The sequence below is a fragment of the Podarcis melisellensis genome, assembly GCF_964234715.1.
Source record: "Podarcis melisellensis genome assembly, chromosome: 9".
Taxonomy (NCBI): Eukaryota; Metazoa; Chordata; class Lepidosauria; order Squamata; family Lacertidae; genus Podarcis; species Podarcis melisellensis.
The window spans coordinates 63,701,200-63,715,843 of record NC_138541.1 but is presented as its reverse complement, the minus strand read 5'-3'; the positions used below and the strand labels follow the sequence as shown (position 1 = coordinate 63,715,843).

General features: G+C 42.3%; 1 protein-coding gene across 4 annotated transcripts in view; it reads left to right on the top strand.

Moving 5' to 3' along the window:
• Positions 1 to 14,644, top strand: part of PCDH7 (protocadherin 7) — a 420,082-nt gene that overhangs the window by 71,712 nt on the left and 333,726 nt on the right. The window lies entirely within an intron of this gene.

The following is a 14,644-nucleotide window of genomic DNA, read 5'->3' as shown; positions in this document are numbered from 1 at the left end:
GCACGGAAACGCCGTTTACCTTCCCACCGGAGCGGTACCTATTTATCTACTTGCACTTTGACATGCTTTCCAACTGCTAGATTGGCAGGAGCAGAGACCGAGCAATGGGAGCTCACCCCATCGCGGGGATTCGAACTGCCAACCTTCTGATCAGAAAGTCCTAGGCTCCTAACCCACAGCACCACCCGCGTCCCTTCATACCAATTAGTTACCCATTTAATTACCACATGAAGTTGGTGCAGCAGCCAGAGGCGGAGCAGTGCACATGCTGTGCACCTGGTGGCAGGACCATGGGGCAGAGCCAGCTGCCCATGGAGGACGGAGCTGTCAAAATGAAGGGGGAAGGGGGGGAGGCCTCCGGCAAGGCAGCACAGCTCCTCCCCTTCCCCTGATGGCTCGGGGTAGGCTTGGGAGTCACAGGCAGGTGGTGCGCCAAATGTCACCCCCTCAGTGATGACATCCGGGGCGGTCTGCCCTCACCACCCCCTTCCTCTGCCCTGGGTAGCAGCAGGAGTTGAGTTTCAGGGTTTCTCCCTCCAATGACATATATTGCACTTGAGTGCCATTGGATGACTTGAATGTTCTATTTGAACTCAATTGGCTGATTGGAAGGCATTAGAACTATGATGACACATTCACACATTGCTCAGTAGTAGAGCACATGGTTTGCATGTTGAAGGTGTCAGGTTCAATATCTTGGATCTCCAGTTAAAAAGATGTCCGGTACCCAAGCTGGTGTGTGTGTGTGTGTGTGTGTGGCATATAAGACTGCCAATACTGCCAATACTGCATGGACCAATGCTTTGACATTCATAGGCGAACCGGCCCTTAACCTCATAAAAAAATCCAGAACTGCAGTATTAATCCAAGATGAACATTCATGTTTCTAATCATCCTTTGGTTAATGCAGCGCTTCTTTCTTTTCTGTTATCAATTATCTGTACGGAAACAATTTCCAGCAATGGAATCTCGAGGAACCGAGTGAGTGTGACTCTGCACATTCTCAGTGTTTAGCAGCTAAGTGTCTTACGAGGAATAAAACAACCTCCTTTTTGCCTCCTGCTACCACTCTAATATGGAAAGGTCAGAGAAACAGTGGGGAACCAAATGAGGGAAGATATATTTTCCACACTGTAAGACATCAACTTTCAGGCCACTGTGATTTTTACAATTTACAACAGAGAGTTCCCTTTCCCTTTAAACTGAGCTCCTTTCCTTCATGTCTCCTGCTGATGGTTGATTGTTGGATAATGTCTGTTTCCCCCCCTGTCTGATGTGAACAAGGAAAAGCTTGTTTGTAGCTAAGAAAATTCTATTTTGCTTTGATTTTGTTGGCCAGAAAAATATCATAGGTTGAGCATTCTGTTCCTTACTTATCTCAGATTCTGCCAGTTGGTGGAAGACACTTGATTCAACACACAAGCACTTCTGACTGTCTCCAGAAATCCATTTGTTTGGATAATATCACTTGAACCAAATGTTCCCAGAACCATGCAGGTAACCCAAGCAACCCTCTCGCTCCAGGGTGGACTGTGATCTGTATCCTATTTGCAAGTGGCAAGGAAAATGGGGGGAAATAGTATAAAGTGAGAAGCTTTTCATGTATTGATGTTTAATACTGTTTGAATTTTATTTTTATTTTAATGGCATTCTTTGTAAGACAACTTGGAAAGATGTGTATCTCTAAAGAAAGACAATAAATGATAATATGTTTAAAAAAGATTGAAATAACTAAAATGGCACCACTTGATCCTCCATGGAAAGAGGGTGCCATAAACGGGGGAGGTTTGTAGCCCCAAATCCCTTTGCCAACTGTTTTAACTTCAGAATGAGGCGGTATTTAAACAGGCAAATACATGTGGGCAAATGCCCTAAGCTGTAAAGGACCTAAAAGGAAGGCACCAGCATAGAGATGGCTTACTTCTGGCACTTGGGTGTGGCTGGACTCAACTCCCATCAGTCCCTGCCAACATCATCAATGGGGACGATGGGAGTTGTAATCTGCAATATCTAGAAGGCCATAGGATAGCCACCCCCTACGCTAGCACTTTGAACTAGAAACAGACAGGAGCATAGGAAACAGGGGGTGGGGGGCAGGGTGCCCCAGGTGCCATCATGGAGGTGGGTGACAAATTATCAAGGAACAATTACTGCCCTACTAGGGTGGTTCATAAAAAACTTTCTTTTTGAAAATGCCTGCTCCGAAGGTCTTATCTTACTACACTAGGGATGATATAGCTGTATATGAAGTTTCATGCATATCAGTTAATATCTTGACACTCCTCCACGAAAATAGCTGTTTACTTGGCCATTTTCCTATGTTGTGAAGGCTGAAATTTCAATTCAGTGAAGCAGGGTATATTAACTGATATGCAAGAAATTTCAGATATAGTTATATAATCCCTAGTTTAGTAAGATAAGACCTTTGGAGCAGGCATAGTTTTTTTTTAAAAAAAGTTTTTTATGAGCCACCCTACTGCGCTACCCTTCACTGGGCTTCCCGGGTCCTGGAAGGTTGGCCTATGTGAAGAAAATGAGACTAGGCCAATTATATTAGGCCTTGCCTTGCCTTCGCCCCATGCCTTGCACAGCCAATTTTTCTTGATTTTACTGCTGTGGGGTTTTTTGTTTTTGTTTTGTTTTGGTAAACCACTTTGCAGGTTTTAAAAAATAAATTTTATTAAATAAATAAGCAATAAATATAAATAAAATAACACAAGCCAAAACACAATCCACCCTGTAAATTTAAGTATCTGTCCATAGTCACCTACATGTTATCAGAGTCCAGAATCCACACTCCTTTGTAAGAAAATATCAAATAACGTAAAACCATTTTTTGCAGGCAAAAAATAAAAATAAAAATTCAATGTGTGGGGTGTGGGACAAGACCAGGTACCACCTGACCTTCCTACGCCTCTGGAAACAGAGCAGTAATGAACTCATACCAAATGTTCTTTAGCGCTGGTCCCACTTAGCAACCTAGCCAGCAGCTCTGTTCTGAACTAAATGAAGTTTAGTTGAGCTTTCAAAGACAGCCTCATGTGAAAGGCACTGCAGTACTTAAGAGCTCAAAGTCAGAAGAAATTGAGTCACTGTTACCAGGCTATCACTGCCCAGCAATGGCTGAAGTTGGTGTACCAGGCCTAAACAGATGGAGACATCTGTGTACCATGGATGACAGCTCTCCAGAGATGGAGGTGGATGGAGTAGGACCCCCCCCCCCAGGCTGTGGCTTGATCATTTAGAGAGACTGCAGTTCCTCCTGAGAAAGGTGAACACCACATCCATGATCAGCTGGAACATCTACCAATGCTACATTCTGTCTGCACAGGATTCAGCTTGAGTTTCTTTGCCCTTCTTCAGCCTATCATCAATCCCAGGCACTTCACTGATGGAAGCAAGACACAGAGCTGGGTGTCATCAGCGTGAACTTTTGCACTAGTTTCATGTAGAAGCAGGTGAAATAAGATGGAAGTGCACCAGGGCCCCATAGGGTTAAATAGTGGTCTCCACATGCACACACAATTCTTCTTATTCATGTTGACTTGGAAGTAAGTCCCTCATAAGTATGTGTGTGATTGAAATAAATAAAGAGGCAGGACCATAACAGTAGGCTGGTCCTTCTCCAACCCCATCCTACCAAATAAGACCCTGTTTCAAGTTTTATGATTCCCACTGCCAATAGAAATGATTGTTTCTATTGGGTGCGCAAAGTGGAAGTCTCCATGTTGGCAGAGTTCCCTGGGTGGTAGAATGCAGCAGAGTCAATTGGAGAAGGACCTCTGCCAAACCCTAATCCATGCCAGCAGAACAGATAGAGGATCAAGATTCTTCTGACTTTATTTATTAATTTTAAAATCACTAACTCACAATAGTTTACATCAACTTGAGATTGGGGCCACCTGCTGATTTATTTTCTGAGATAACGAAAAGGATTTTTAATGTCTCAACTTGCTTTGTGAATCTTTAGATACACAATTGTGAAACTTCCTCCTTTGCAGGAAATAAATGTAAACTAGCTTGCTGCAGATGCAGACATAATTTTATGATATAACATTCAAACGTCTCCCTTCTATTTCTTAGGGGATAATTATTTCCAAGGTCTATGAAAAGCTGAATGCCAAAGATAGCCTGGAAAATATTAAAAAGCCCGTAAACATGACTACACTCATACTACAGGATATGATGAATGAATCAAATAAGCGTATGACATTTGCAGCTTGCCTGCGCTATTCCAGGGCTTAAAATTAAGTCATTTATTTTTGTTAGAACATATCAGAAAACATCTGAAAACCTTAATCATATTACTCCTTGACTTGCCATAGAGAGAGAGCCATAGCTCACTGGCTGAGGACATGCTTTGCATGCAAAAGGAAGCAGGTTTGGTCCTTGGTCTTTTGGGTAGCAGGGCTCAGCCTAAAACCTCGGAGCATCATCACCAGCCAGGGTTGACAATACAAGTTAGCCTCAGTAAAAGGCAACTTCGTATGTCCATGTGGCCTGCCAGAGCCAGTGTGGTGTACAGGGTTAGGAACAGCTTTATATCAAGTCACATATTTTATCCATCTAGCTCCCTATTGTCCAGACTGACTAGCACGCTTTCCAGGATTTCAGAAAGCTGGCTTTCCCACTTCTACTTGGACCCACCAGGTACACCTGGGAGCATGCAAAACAGACTAGAGGTTGCCAAAACTTTGGAGTCCATGGGCACATTTGCAAATGCGGGACACTGTTGTGAGCACTACACACAACCAAGCACACTCCGCAACCTATCCCATTGACTACAGTGGAATGCTTCTTTCAAGCTTAATTACAGGCTTAATTGCAGAGGTGACCCTGGGTACCAGGCAAGACCTTTGTGGGTGCATGTAGGAATTAGAGCCTGGAAAACTGGTTTTAAAATCCTAACTTGGCTATGAAACTCACTGGTTGAGCTCTAATTCAGTTTAACACAGTTCACCGCATTAGTTCAAAAATATCTAAATGACATTTGAAAGTAGTTCCTATAATTGCCAGGTGAACTGTGAATTAAGTTCATTTGGAGGTAGAACTTTGAACAATTTCTAGTTCATCTTCACATTTAATCTTACTTAAAAAAACCCTCTTTAGATTCTTTTGTTCTTTAATCTTAAATAGCATAATTATCAGGGGAAAATAAACAATTCACATTCCTGTGTGTTTGTATGTATTAGTCCTCTTAAATTTATATATTACTTCTGTACAGCAACTTGCAACATTCTGAATGCTTACAAAAAATAATTGCCCAAGGATCATTTGGATTAAGTTGAACTGAACTGTTAACTGAATACAAACCAAACTAGTTAATTTTGTAATGGAACAAACTTGAGCTGCAATTAATCTCTTTTTGGACATATTGAACTAGAATGATTGCCTTTTTAAAATGAGCTTTTAAAGCTGCAGATGACCTTGGCCCAGTTATGAATGCTCACCCCTGTGTGATGCTACAGTGTGGGATGGTACCATAAATTCTAGCCTGAACACTAGGAGAAACACAGATCAAAACGTAATGTTGGTCATAGTAGCGAGCAGCCAGTGACACATGCCAATGGATGGCCATCAGAAGATGTGACGAAGTGGTCAGTAAGACCTGAATGAACATTGATTTGGTTGTGTGCATATAGATGATTTATCATGTGCATGTAGCTTTTCTGCTGTAATAGGGTGGTGTGTGTTTGTACGTATGTGTCCGTGTCCTAGAAGGAACTAACACTGAGAAACAATTCTGTCTTCTCTCCTCCTGGGCCCTCAGATGTTGTTTTGACTACAAACCCCATGACTAATGATATGAAATGATAGGGGCTGTCATTCAAGAACATATGGGGACCTGAGGTTGAGGAATGCTGAATCAAACCAATGAAACTGATCCTTCTCTTACAGCTGTAAATATGTTCCATGAAGCTCATGAGTTGGGCTGGAGCCAAAAAATGCTGCTACAGCTGCCCCTACTTTTTCTGCTGCCACACAAAGGCATGGGTCTTCCCAGTCCCTTGGTAGCCATTCAATAGCAGTGGTGGTCTCTCACTGCCTTCTGCCTCCCCCCACTCATGTGTCCTGCCCTATTCTCCAGTTCAGCCATGCACAAGCTTCACACCAGTGTATATCATGGTTTGCACTGTGTATAACGCCAATCTATGTTCTGCGAGAGCTAGCATGCTCATGGATTGTCTTTGAAAAGCCTAACATTAAAAAAACCACAGTGTATATGATCCAATGATTTGGTTGTCAGTTGATTTCCACATGATAACATAATGCATGATATTCCAACGTAATGCATTCAAACAGTTGAACAGCCTGTGTTAAGTTACACCTCAGACATTATGAAACAGAAGAAATATAGCATAAGTTGAAACCTAACAGTTCCAGCTTTTCAGAACACTTCTGTTTGGCATACTTAGCATAAAGCATATTCTAATTTAGTATAACACATTTCAGGCTTCTTTTTCTTCTTCAGGTAGGGTATGATGGCGCTGTGGGGGAAATGAAGCTTTATTTAGCATGAAGCTGCACAAGAGCTGTTGAGAGTTTGACAGAGAGCAAACTTCCCCACTGGAATACTCTGTGGACAACTTAGACTTGATTTTTGCATTAGTCACTCATCTGAGCGAGAAATGTGTGCCGTTTATTTGTACAAGACAAAACCCTTTCCCACTGCCCTAAGGTGCCTTCTGAAGACATGTTTTGTTTACTTCAGGGTAAATTTCCCCTCTATGGATCAATGGTAAACTCTGACTATAAAGGAGATATAAGATTATATTGGCGTGAAAGAGCCCTGTGGGTTACTCATGCAAACATGTGTCATTTGCCATCTTCCCCAATGGGTTTCTCTTTACTAGGGGAAGCCAATGAATATAAACCGTAACTCATAAATCACCAAACTAAGCACACTTCACCAGCCATATATTATAGCATATATAGGACCTATGCACTATTCATTTAAATCAGCATTGTGCCTCTTTAAAACAGTCTTGGCTTCCCCCAAAGGATCCTGGGAACTCTAGTCCGTTAAGGGTGGAGAGAGTTGTTAGGAGACCCCTTATTCCCTTCCCAGAGCTACCATTCCCAGAGTTTCCTGAGAAGAGAGATTGATTGTTAAACCTCTCTGGGAACAGAGGTCTCCTAACAACTGTCAGCATACTTAAGAAACTAGAGTTCCCAGGATTCTTTGGATGGGAAGCCGTGACTGTTTAAAGTGAGATGATACTGCTTTAAAAGTATAATGCAGATAGATAATAAACATCTTCTTGGTTTTCCCACCTGGGACTACAAACACACAGGCTATCTTGGACCTTCTGTATCACAAGACATAGCTAGTGGACCATGTTGAAGCTTTTGCTGGTACAGCCCAAGAGGCGCCTCTTTCTGTGTGTAAACTGATAAAAGGGTTTAGTTTGTAAGTTGGTTTACAAAGCACTTATGAACATCAGCTGGTGTCTTGTTTTCCCCTGCCTGTATTATTAATGGAGAAACAATCCTTAGAATGCACCTCAGAAACTATTGCAACGAGCAAAGACCACATGGATAGGAAGTCTGGACACAGACTAATCACAGTCAGAAAAAAAAGTAACACCTTAGGGAACCTGGTACATCTGCCATATTTAACAAGCTGGTCTACTTTGCATGTGCATGTAATAATGTGCTTGAATTCAGTCTCATTCTGAAGCCAACGTTTAACAAATGCTTCCATGTCCTGTTGCCGTCAGTTCATGCTTCCATGTGCTTTTGCAAAATCATTTCACAAGAGCTGCAATCCAAACCCTTCAGATGAAAGAACAATTACTTCTTCTTCTTCTTAAAAAAAACCCTTTATTTATTGATGTATGTGTGTATAGAGTAGCAGTAGATGGTGGGGTGTCAGTCTTCATGTGACCCCTCCCCCCCAAAGCAGCTGAGTTGCTGGGAAGAAAAGAGGAGGGATGAGGCATTCGGGACCTCTGTGCAGTGTAAATGCACTAGCATAGCAACTCTGCCACTCCTTCCAGTGCATTGGCAATGTACTGATCTCCCCGCGGCCTCCCACTCTCCTTTCTGGTATGCAGCGGTGATTCGGGTTTTCACCGTGGTTTGAATGCAGCCATGGTAAATGCTCACCACAGATTGCCTGATTTTGGATGTCACAGCAAGCACTGGTTGTGCGCAGCAGCAAACGGAGGAGAGGAACCTATACACAAAGGGAGAGAAGGAAGGAGTGAGGAGGGAGCACGGAAGCTTTCTGCAGACATCTAACTTTCCAAACCAAGAAGAAAGGGAGGAGGAGGAAGCTCCCGAGCCTTTGCACTTTCCTAGCAGAGGTGATGTTTGAACTGAGCTACTGAAATAGAACAAAGATAGGTTAATTTTGAACACACGAGGCTGCTCTCTGCTGAGTCAGTTCACTGAATGCTCTATTGTCTGTTCTGGTGGCAGCAGGTTTTCCAACTTTGCTACCTGAAATCTCTTTTTTAAACTAGAGCTGCTGTGCACTGAGCCTTTCTGCATGCAAGGCAGATGCTGTACCGCTGAGCACTGGCTCTCTCTTATAGCAAACCGGGACAACAGTTACAAATCAAAATGAGAAACACTTCTGAAGTTTAATTTATTTGATGACACAGCAAGGCACACACTGGTAGCTTCCAGGAAATCTGAAATTATTAATTAGTCATCAGATTTGAATATCGATTGCTGCTATGTTTCTGTATGCCAAATGAACTTGTATTACTGAGGACTGAATGAATCAGTTTAGGATGTAGCTGAATATTTTATTTATGGAGTTATGCATCATGCATTGAAATCTGCAATGCGTCCCTTTGTTTACTTCATTCTTGTACAGCTATTGATGTATAGAAATATCCGGCCTACTGATTTGCAAAGCTGAGCCTACGCTGCGATACTTCAGATAAATTTGCCTGGTTTCTATATGGCTGACTGTTGCAATTATCACATGAAATGGCTCCTGAGTGTTCGTGACATTGAATGTTTCTCTGCAATTACAACATTGACATCTTTGGTAAGAAGACATTGCTCTCCAAAAATAGGACTTTCAAGTCTGAGAGGTTAAGCATTAATGTCCAGTTTTATGGAATGCATTACCTTAAGTGGTGCATTAGTAAGGTTGAAAATAAAATTGATAACTTTTTAAAATTGACAGAGAGTCTTATAATTGCCAACAGCTTCTTCAGCTGCTGCAAAATTGTAGCCTGGAAACATCTTCAAGTGTTACAACAGGCTTGGCTGAATTCTGCCACTAAGCTGAATGAGACCCACCAAAATACAGGAAGATGTTCTGTTTTGCTTCCTGCTAAAGGTAGCAAATGTGGAAGCAGGTCACAAGCTGGTGGACTGCATTTGGCTGGGACGTCACAAGCTATGCAAACCAGGAATTCAGCAATCACAGCAGTAAGAATGTGGTCCTACCCTGAGATTGTGGGGCCACTGAGGATGATCATCTCCTGTATTTCTGCAGGAAATCAGCAATCTGCAAGAGCCAGCCCTACCATTGGGCAGGTTCCCTCATTCAGCAGACATGGAATAGTATAGAGGGGACAGTGGTGGCAACTGAATGGTCATTCCTCCTCTGCTAGAGGTCAAAGCTGAGTTCCCTGCACTTCCTAAGGTAGCTTGCTGTTCTCAGGTGAGGTTGAGGACACTGTCCTGTCACCAGGGTCGAGATTTGGGGGTGGGGTTTGATTCAGTTCACATTTAAAGGCAAGTGTGCTGTAGTCACACTTTCTGAAACAAAGTGGAAGTGAAACACAACCATACTTTGAAATTTGCGCTTTTCCAGATTTTGTGACGCAGGTCTCTAATTGACCATCATTTACAAAAAATGCATATTTTATGGAAGAGCGTGCATAAAACTGAATATATTGGTGGAAAATGACCTACAAAATGCATTACAATAGAGGATTCCTTCCTAAATGTGCACGTCAGTCACAACAGCACACAAAAACGTGTTTTTTCAGAGAATTTTGCGCTAAAATGCTGGTGAGTTTTCAAGAGGTTTCCCCCTCCCCTCCATTTTGAAAAGTTGCAAATGAATGCAGAAATGGGGAGAACTGAATTTAAGATGGGAAAAATGAGAAGCTGAGAGAACCAAAACCGACGAATCCTTACACCAGAATTGAAGCAGGTTTGAACTGGGAGTCCAATCACTTTCTGTGGGGAATGGAGGGGGCAATATGTTTTTTACCTTATGTCTCCTGATGGAAAGAGGGAAGCCAAAATCACTATCATTATCATTTAAAGACACAACAGGTCCCCACCCTGCTGTTTGAAGGCATTGGGACTGATTGACTGAATCAATTGTGTGTGATGCATCAGAATGACCGGGGGGGGGGGAGGCACAAACCCTAGGGCAGTGAATCATGCACAGGTGAATGGACAGCCTTTTCTGTGGGCTGGGCTCATAGGACCTTCAATTATTTGATTCATGTATTTCTTATGGAATGCTCTCTAAGGATTTTTATGATGATTAATAGAAATAGTAAAGGACAGGAAAATCCACTTCACTTCAGTTGCTGACCCGCTTGGCTGTTCTTTAAAAGCAAATTCTTCTTTCGTTGACTCTTTCTTTTTATCAAAAAGGAAAGAAAAGAATGCTTTTTAGAGTGTCATTATTAGAACAACTATACATCACATGTCTAAAATATCTACCTTAAAACAATGGGATAAAGAAACTGAACATTGGGCCTCATGCTTTGAACAACAGATCAATTTATAATGGTTTTTTTTTTCTATAGGCAATCACTTTGAGACTCAGTCATAGCATTTGGAATTCTTTCAAGCAGATTTGGAACTGATGCAACTGGGCTTATTGCCAGTTCCTTCACTCAGCTATGATTTTATTCAAATGAGTTGTGTCGAGCTTGCAATATCCTAAGTAACTTTAGCCTATCATAATCTATTCTTAATAGGAGAAAGAAATGCCGTCCCTATGGTAACCTTCACCATCGGTCTTGGGATGTTATTACGAGACCAAGATGAAACACATACCTGAGGTTTAGCCACTGCCTCATTCATGATCTGTTTTGATCTTGGCTTAATAATACCTGATTGTTTGCAGCCATCTGTTGGCATTGCAAATCCCGTACAACCTGTGACTGAGCTAAGCCAGTTCAACAGTGGGCACCTGAATGAAGGCTGTTTTATTCCATTTTGTGCCCTTGAAAAAAGGGATTAGGCAATCTGATCTCTGTGCGGATTAGAGTGAAGGGATAAAAGTATGCACAACTTTTGAGAGAATTGTCATAGATTATGATATAAAAGAGATCAGAGTGCTAGGGCATGGAATGCTGGAGCAAAGGTTCATCATATTTCACTGTGAAGTATCAGATCCAATTTATACATCATTGCAGGGCATGTGTGAGCTAGCTATGTCCTTGTTCTGGGTTATGTATATTTAGGGTAATGTATATATAATGTAATGGACGTGGGTGGTGCTGTAGGTTTAACCACAGAGCCTGGGACTTGCCGATCAGAAGGTTGGCGGTTCGAATCCCCATGACGGGGTGAGCTCCCGTTGCTCAGTCCCTGCTCCTGCCAACCTAGCAGTTCGAAAGCATGTCAAAGTGCAAGTAGATAAATAGGTACCACTCCGGCGGGAAGGTAAACGGCGTTTCCGTGCGCTGCGCTGGTTCGCCAGAAGTGGCTTAGTCATGCTGGCCACATGACCCGGAAGCTGTACGCCGGCTCCCTCATCCGATAAAGCGAGATAAGCGCCGCAACCCCAGAGTCTGTCACGACTGGACCTAATGGTCAGGGGTCCCCTTTACCCTTTTTATATATAATGTATATCACATGGCAAGATATCAAATTAGTGTTTCTCCACACCTTGCATCTTTCTGCCCATGGGGGCATGGACAATAAAACACTAAAATGATGATGCCACATCATGCTATTCAGCTACACAATACTGGGGAGATTGAAGAGACAATGTGGGTTAGAAATACCCATGTCTATCCTGAATCATAGACATTAGGACTTGTGCTAGGAACACAAGGGGCTGAGCTGAAATCTAATCTTGTGTAATGCCTGCAAATGAAGCAGCAGATAGATCTCCAACACTGAAAGAAGCCATCTGATTCAAGAGGACCGGCAGTGGAAACTGCAGAGATGCTGAATCTAGACTCAGTCCCTCAGGCTGACCATAAATTCATTAAACTGGATTCCCAGAGTCAACACCCTCTGAGCCAGATTTTCCCAATGGACTGTCTAGCTGTCCCATTCCCTACTGCCTGCTCACCAATAAAATACAAGACAGGGCCTGAGAGATTCCAGACCAGAGACCTGCCTTTTCAAGGCTATCTTTTTGAGGAAGGAATGATGACCCTGAGAAGAGCAGTTTGGCCCAACAAGAATATTGAAAGGTTTCTAGATCTTATCAGAGCAGCTGTCTGCTTGGAGCTACCCAAGGTCCTGTAACTCCACCCTGACTTTATATGCTGTCGTCCGAGTCACCCTCAGCCAAAGCTCAGCAGGAGAATTCATAAGAGCTGAACCTGAATATTGCTTCAGCACCAGTGAACCTCAGACTGAGCTTTAAAAAACAAGCCACAGCTCTCACTGAGTAGTTATCTCCACTGTCAGCGAGAGGACTCTCCTTATTTAAAGGAGAGCAGCTTGTTTTATTTAGAATGGTGGAGAGTGAAGTGACAGTAGGGCTTTGAAGCTGTAACTCTTGGTATCAGAAGAGGACAACACAGCCCTCAAGCCAGAATTCTACTGCCACAAAGGTACTGTGAAATACCTTTGCTAGATGACACCAACTTTATTTTGAAGCCTCACTTGTTTTAAGGCAGTCCTTTTCTGTGATAAAGATTGTTCTCCACTGTCTGGAGGACAGAGTGACCCCTGAGAAGGAAGAAGCTGATCATTCATGTTCTAAATTAGCTGACGTGTTTAAACAGCAACAACAAAAAATGAAGATAAGATCCTGAGGGTGATGGCGTATTTCTTCCCCAGCATCAGCCAAGATGTTGTTTGGCTAAATGCTTCCTATCAATGAGCCCATAATGAGTTCCTACTTTTGTTTAATTGTGGTCTTTGTATGTGGGTTTAGGAGTGTGTCGAAATATCATGTTCTATTTATATTCTAAAGCCCACGTTGGGTATATACCCAACATACAGATTATCATATTCAGCAGCTGGCTATATAAAACTGCCTAGGTTAATCTGATACATAGATCCCATTTATGATGTTGGGTTGGGTGGCAGAAGGTAGTCCGTTTAGAAGAATGGAAAAGTTCACAAAAACTATGAAATACCAGTTATTCTGATGACTGTTCACATCCACTGTGGAAAATTTCAAATATAGGCCTGATCCATTATCGTTAGGAAGCATGTTGTTAACACTGAAGCCAGCCACAATGATACCAACAGGTAGTACAAGACAAGAAAATTCTTAAAATTTGCCTACCCGCCAAAGAGTTAGCCAATCTTGACATGCACTAATATCAAGCCTTTTATTTCAAGTTTTATCTTCCAGCCTTGGGACCACACCATTAGTCTTTAGATGCTGACACCAGGTGTAAAATAGTGCATGTGCCTGTGAAGCACTTTGGCATTTTCTTTATGAATTAACATTTCATAAGTATATTAATTAATTAATTAAAACTGCTTGTCGACCTTGATTGAATTACTGGGGTTTTCTGCTAATTAAAAATGGAGCTGGCTTTGGAGAGCAAAATGAAACACAGAAGATGATTTAAAAGGTTGGGGACTTCAGGGTGACGCACACACACAAATCTTCTACTATCACCGAACTACTCATAAGGGTAATGTGAATTAGGGTAATCATAATTCTGAATTCACTTTATGGCTATTGATCTGTCACTATATTACACTGCCGAGGGACTGCAGTAGCTGCTTGCAAAGGACTGTCTCTTAAGCTGCAACAAAAGGAGAAAGAATTACTGGCAGGACTAATGACAGCATTGCAGATTTTCTAATCATTTATTGCCAAGGCCAACTGATGGGGTCTTCTGTAGCACAGAATCCAAATGAGATAGCATTCAACTCTTCTTATTATCAAGAGTAGATGGCATGGCTTGTTAGAAAGTGTTGCCTGCCAGTAAGTTGACTCTACTCTTAACTTACTGTCAAGAAATAGTGACATGGCCATGAAAATATGGGACAGGAGTAACATTACATCTGCTGCTACATTTTTCCCCCCAAATAAAAATGAAGGAGGAAAAAAATGTTTTGTTTTTTACTCCCAATGAAGGTGAATTTTCCCTGTTTCCCCTAAAGCAGATTTAGGTCCCTCACAGGAAACAAGAAGAAATACAAGCTATGTCATTAATTTCAGACTCAGAAGATGCATTCTGGCAGCTCGTATCATTCAGAGATAGGTGGAGAGATCTCTGCTTGCCCTGGAAATAAATCGGACCCTTTGAAGCTTCCTTTTGAATGCTCAAATCTCCTCAAGGGGGAGAGGGGTTGACCAAAGAATCATAGAATCATAGAATCATAGAGTTGGAAGAGACCACAAGGGCCATCGAGTCCAACCCCCTGCCAAGCAGGAAACACCATCAGAGCACTCCTGACATATGGTTGTCAAACCTCTGCTTAAAGACCTCCAAAGAAGGAGACTCCACCACACTCCTTGGCAGCAAATTCCACTGTCGAACAGCTCTTACTGTCAGGAAGT